Source organism: Hemiscyllium ocellatum, chromosome 20 (genome assembly GCF_020745735.1).
Source record: "Hemiscyllium ocellatum isolate sHemOce1 chromosome 20, sHemOce1.pat.X.cur, whole genome shotgun sequence".
Classification (NCBI taxonomy): domain Eukaryota; kingdom Metazoa; phylum Chordata; class Chondrichthyes; order Orectolobiformes; family Hemiscylliidae; genus Hemiscyllium; species Hemiscyllium ocellatum.
Window position 1 is genome coordinate 42,738,375 of NC_083420.1, and position 5,385 is coordinate 42,743,759.

At 58.9% G+C, this 5,385-nt stretch overlaps 1 protein-coding gene across 7 annotated transcripts in view; it reads right to left on the minus strand.

Moving 5' to 3' along the window:
• The window catches only part of zfand2a (zinc finger, AN1-type domain 2A), a 51,826-nt gene extending 47,015 nt beyond the window's left edge, over positions 1 to 4,811 (minus strand). For 3 of the 7 annotated variants that reach the window (XM_060840304.1, XM_060840303.1, XM_060840307.1), the window contains exon 1: positions 4,663 to 4,811. The gene's annotated coding sequence lies outside the window, so the exon portion shown is untranslated. Of the gene's footprint in view, positions 1 to 4,600 lie in introns of all 7 variants that reach the window. The other 4 variants (XM_060840311.1, XM_060840309.1, XM_060840308.1 and 1 more) reach the window with 3 other exon arrangements.
• Positions 4,812 to 5,385: the final 574 nt, after the last annotated feature.

A 5,385-nucleotide genomic window follows, 5' to 3' on the forward strand; every position in this document is an offset into this window, starting at 1 on the left:
CCCCCTCTCTCTCTGGGTTTTCTCTCCCCTTCCCCCTCTCTCTCTGGGTTTTCTCCCCTTCCCCCTCTCTCTCTGGGTTTTCTCTCCCCTTCCCCCTCTCTCTCTGGGTTTTCTCCCCTTCCCCCTCTCTCTCTGGGTTTTCTCCCCTTCCCCCCCTCTCTCTGGGATTTCTCACCTTCTCTCTCTCTGGGATTTCTCACCTTCTCTCTCTCTGGGATTTCTCACCTTCTCTCTCTCTGGGATTTCTCACCTTCTCTCTCTCTGGGATTTCTCACCTTCTCTCTCTCTTTCTCTGGGATTTCTCACCTTACCTCTCTCTGGGATTTCTCACCTTACCTCTCTCTGGGTTTTCTCACCTTCTCTCCCCCTCTCTGGGACTTCTCACCTTCTCTCTCTCTCTCTGGCTTTTCTCTCTTCCCCCCCCCCCCCCCCCGGGTTTTCTCTCCTTCTCTCTCTCTGGGTTTTCTCACCTTCCCCCTCTCTCTCTGTTTTCTCACCTTCTCTCTCTCTCTCTCTCTGGGGTTTTCTCACCTTCTCTCTCTGGGTTTTCTCTCCTTCTCTCTCTCTGGGTTTTCTCACCTTCCCCCTCTCTGTGTTTTCTCACCTTCTCTCTCTCTGGGGTTTTCTCACCTTCTCTCTCTCTGGGGTTTCTGCCCCCCCCCCCTCCCCGGGTTCTCTCCCCCTCTCTCAGATTTCTCACCTTCTCTCTCTCTCTCTCTCTCTCTCTCTGGGTTTCCTCACCTTCTCTCTCTCTCTGGGTTTTCTCACCTTCTCTCTCTCTCTGGGTTTTCTCCCCCTCTCTCTCTCTCTGGGTTTTCTCACCTTCTCTCTCTCTCTGGGTTTCCTCACCTTCTCTCTCTCTCTGGGTTTCCTCACCTTCTCTCTCTCTCTGGGTTTCCTCACCTTCTCTCTCTCTCTGGGTTTCCTCACCTTCTCTCTCTCTCTGGGTTTCCTCACCTTCTCTCTCTGGGTTTTCTCACCTTCTCTCTCTCTCTGGGTTTTCTCACCTTCTCTCTCTCTTTCTCTGGGTTTTCTCACCTTCTCTCTCTCTGGGTTTTCTCACCTTCTCCCTCTCTCTGGGTTTCCTCACCTTCTCTCTCTCTCTGGGTTTTCTCACCTTCCCCCTCTCTCTCTGGGGTTTTCTCACCTTCTCTCTCTCTCTCTCTGGGGTTTTCTCACCTTCTCTCTCTCTCTCTCCCTCTCTCTGGGGTTTTCTCACCTTCTCTCTCTCTCTCTCCCTCTCTCTGGGGTTTTCTCACCTTCTCTCTCTCTCTCTCCCTCTCTCTGGGGTTTTCTCACCTTCTCTCTCTCTCTCTCCCTCTCTCTGGGGTTTTCTCACCTTCTCTCTCTCTCTCTCCCTCTCTCTGGGGTTTTCTCACCTTCTCTCTCTCTCTCTCTCCCTCTCTCTGGGGTTTTCTCACCTTCTCTCTCTCTCTCTCCCTCTCTCTGGGGTTTTCTCACCTTCTCTCTCTCTCTCTCCCTCTCTCTGGGGTTTTCTCACCTTCCCTCTCTCTGGGGTTTTCTCACCTTCCCTCTCTCTCTCTCTCCCTCTCTCTGGGGTTTTCTCACCTTCTCTCTCTCTGGGGTTTTCTCACCTCTCTCTCTCTCTCTCTCTCTGGGGTTTTCTCACCTTCTCTCTCTCTCTCTCTCCCTCTCTCTGGGGTTTTCTCACCTTCTCTCTCTCTCTCTCTCTCTCTCTCTCTGGGGTTTTCTCTCTCTCTCCCTCTCTCTGGGGTTTTCTCACCTTCTCTCTGGGGGGTTCTCTCTCTCTCTCTCCCTCTCTCTGGGTTTTCTCACCTTCTCTCTCTCTCTCTCTCCCTCTCTCTGGGGTTTTCTCTCTCTCTCTCTCTCCCTCTCTCTGGGGTTTTCTCTCTCTCTCTCTCCCTCTCTCTGGGGGGTTCTCTCTCCCTCTCTCTGGGGTTTTCTCTCTCTCTCCCTCTCTCTGGGGTTTTCTCTCTCTCCCCCTCTCTCTGGGGTTTTCTCTCTCTCCCCCTCTCTCTGGGGTTTTCTCACCTTCTCTCTCTCCCCCTCTCTCCCTCTCTCTGGGGTTTTCTCCCCCTCTCTCCCTCTCTCTGGGGGGTCCTCTCCCCCCCTCTCCTGGGGGTCCTCTCCCCCCCTCTCCTGGGGGTCCTCTCCCCCCCTCTCCTGGGGGTCCTCTCCCCCTCTCCCCCTCTCTCCCTCTCTCTGGGGGGTCCTCTCCCTCTCTCTGGGGGGTCCTCTCCCCCTCTCTCTGGGGGGTCCTCTCCCCCTCTCTCTGGGGGGTCCTCTCCCCTCTCTCTGGGGGGTCCTCTCCCCCTCTCTCTGGGGGGTCCTCTCCCCCTCTCTCTGGGGGGTCCTCTCCCCCTCTCTCTGGGGGGTCCTCTCCCCCTCTCTCTGGGGGGTCCTCTCCCCTCTCTCTGGGGGGTCCTCTCCCCCTCTCTCTGGGGGGTCCTCTCCCCCTCTCTCTGGGGGGTCCTCTCCCCCTCTCTCTGGGGGGTCCTCTCCCCTCTCTCTGGGGGGTCCTCTCCCCTCTCTCTGGGGGGTCCTCTCCCCCTCTCTCTGGGGGGGTCCTCTCCCCCTCTCTCTGGGGGGTCCTCTCCCCCTCTCTCTGGGGGGTCCTCTCCCCCTCTCTCTGGGGGGTCCTCTCCCCCTCTCTCTGGGGGGTCCTCTCCCCCTCTCTCTGGGGGGTCCTCTCCCCCTCTCTCTGGGGGGTCCTCTCCCCTCTCTCTGGGGGGTCCTCTCCCCCTCTCTCTGGGGGGTCCTCTCCCCCTCTCTCTGGGGGGTCCTCTCCCCCTCTCTCTGGGGGGTCCTCTCCCCCTCTCTCTGGGGGGTCCTCTCCCCTCTCTCTGGGGGGTCCTCTCCCCTCTCTCTGGGGGGTCCTCTCCCCCTCTCTCTGGGGGGTCCTCTCCCCCTCTCTCTGGGGGGTCCTCTCCCCCCTCTCTCTGGGGGGTCCTCTCCCCCTCTCTCTGGGGGGTCCTCTCCCCCTCTCTCTGGGGGGTCCTCTCCCCCTCTCTCTGGGGGGTCCTCTCCCCCTCTCTCTGGGGGGTCCTCTCCCCCTCTCTCTGGGGGGTCCTCTCCCCCTCTCTCTGGGGGGTCCTCTCCCCCTCTCTCTGGGGGGGGTCCTCTCCCCCTCTCTCTGGGGGGTCCTCTCCCCTCTCTCTGGGGGGTCCTCTCCCCTCTCTCTGGGGGGTCCTCTCCCCCTCTCTCTGGGGGGTCCTCTCCCCCTCTCTCTGGGGGGTCCTCTCCCCCTCTCTCTGGGGGGGTCCTCTCCCCCTCTCTCTGGGGGGTTCTCTCCCCCTCTCCCCCTCTCTCTGGGGTTCTCTCCCCCTCTCCCCCTCTCTCTGGGGGGTTCTCTCCCCCTCTCCCCCTCTCTCTGGGGGGTTCTCTCCCCCTCTCCCCTCTCTCTGGGGGGTTCTCTCCCCCTCTCCCCTCTCTCTGGGGGGTTCTCTCCCCCTCTCCCCTCTCTCTGGGGGGGTTCTCTCCCCCTCTCCCCCTCTCTCTGGGGGGTTCTCTCCCCCTCTCCCCCCTCTCTCTGGGGGGTTCTCTCCCCCTCTCCCTCTCTCTGGGGGGTTCTCTCCCCCTCTCCCCTCTCTCTGGGGGGTTCTCTCCCCCTCTCCCCTCTCTCTCTGGGGGTTCTCTCCCCCTCTCCCCCTCTCTCTGGGGGGTTCTCTCCCCCTCTCCCCCTCTCTCTGGGGGGTTCTCTCCCCCTCCCTCCCCCTCTCTCTGGGGGTTCTCTCCCCCTCCCTCCCCTCTCTCTGGGGGGTTCTCTCCCCCTCTCCCTCTCTCTGGGGGGTTCTCTCCCTCTCCCCCTCTCTCTGGGGGGTTCTCTCCCCCTCTCCCCCTCTCTCTGGGGGGTTCTCTCCCCCTCTCCCCCTCTCTCTCTGGGGGGTTCTCTCCCCCTCTCCCCTCTCTCTGGGGGGTTCTCTCCCCCTCTCCCCTCTCTCTGGGGGGTTCTCTCCCCCTCTCCCCCTCTCTCTGGGGGGTTCTCTCCCCCTCTCCCCCTCTCTCTGGGGGGGGTTCTCTCCCCCTCTCCCCTCTCTCTGGGGGGTTCTCTCCCCTTCTCCCCCTCTCTCTGGGGGGTTCTCTCCCCTTCTCCCTCTCTCTCTGGGGGGTTCTCTCCCCTTCTCCCTCTCTCTCTGGGGGGTTCTCTCCCCTTCTCCCTCTCTCTCTGGGGGGTTCTCTCCCCTTCTCCCTCTCTCTCTGGGGGGTTCTCTCCCCTTCTCCCTCTCTCTCTGGGGGGTTCTCTCCCCTTCTCCCTCTCTCTCTGGGGGGTTCTCTCCCCTTCTCCCTCTCTCTGGGGGGTTCTCTCCCCTTCTCCCTCTCTCTGGGGGGTTCTCTCCCCTTCTCCCTCTCTCTGGGGGGTTCTCTCCCCTTCTCCCTCTCTCTGGGTTTTCTCCCCTTCTCCCTCTCTCTGGGTTCTCTCCCCTTCTCCCTCTCTCTGGGGGGTTCTCTCCCCTTCTCCCTCTCTCTGGGTTCTCTCCCCTTCTCCCTCTCTCTGGGGGGTTTTCTCCCCTTCTCCCTCTCTCTGGGTTTTCTCACCTTCTCTCTATCTTTCTCTGGGATTTCTCACCTTCTCTCTCTCTCTGGCTTTTCTCTCTTCCGCCCCCCCGGGATTTCTCACCTTCTCTCTCTTCCTCTCTCTGGGTTTTTTCTCTCTCTCTCTCTCTCTCTCGGCTTTCTCACCTTCTCTCTCTCCAGCTCCGGTTCCTCTCGCGGCCTCGCCCGTCACTGCCGTCGGGTCCTGATGATGTCACAGCCCGGGTCTATATATAACCGCCGGTTCCTCTCGCCCCGCCTCCACATTCTTGCTATTTGCCCCATTCTCTCTCCCAGACCCTCCCTCCCATGCCCTCGCTTTGTAAACTCTCTGACTATTTGCTAATTTTCAGTATTTGCGACGAAACGCAATTCCGTTGGTCGCGTCTCAATGACGGAAGACTTCTTGTGACGTGCCCTACTGCAGTGACGTCACACGTCGGTGACGCAACCCGTGACGTGGCACCGGGTTTCATTCATACAAACAGGTGTCCCTCTGGCCAGGCCCTTGCCAGTGTTCCACTGCTGCAATGTGAAAGCTCACCACTACAGGCTGGACTTTACACAGTCGTCATTACTGTATCACTTTTCTTCCAAAAAATTTGAGAAAATGCACCTTATTTCCATATAGCAGATAAATTGCATAGTCATTGCCATGGCAGCGCTGAAATAAATGCATAGTCATTGCTTATGCAATTTAGTTTAAGTCATGCACTGTCATTGTTTATACAACACAATTGAAATCATGCACCGTCATTGTTTATATAATTTAGTTCAAATCATGCACTGTCATTGTTCAAAAAATTCAATTGAAATCATGAACTCTCATTGCTTCCGATAGTTTTTCTGCACAGACTGCTTCCTAAATTC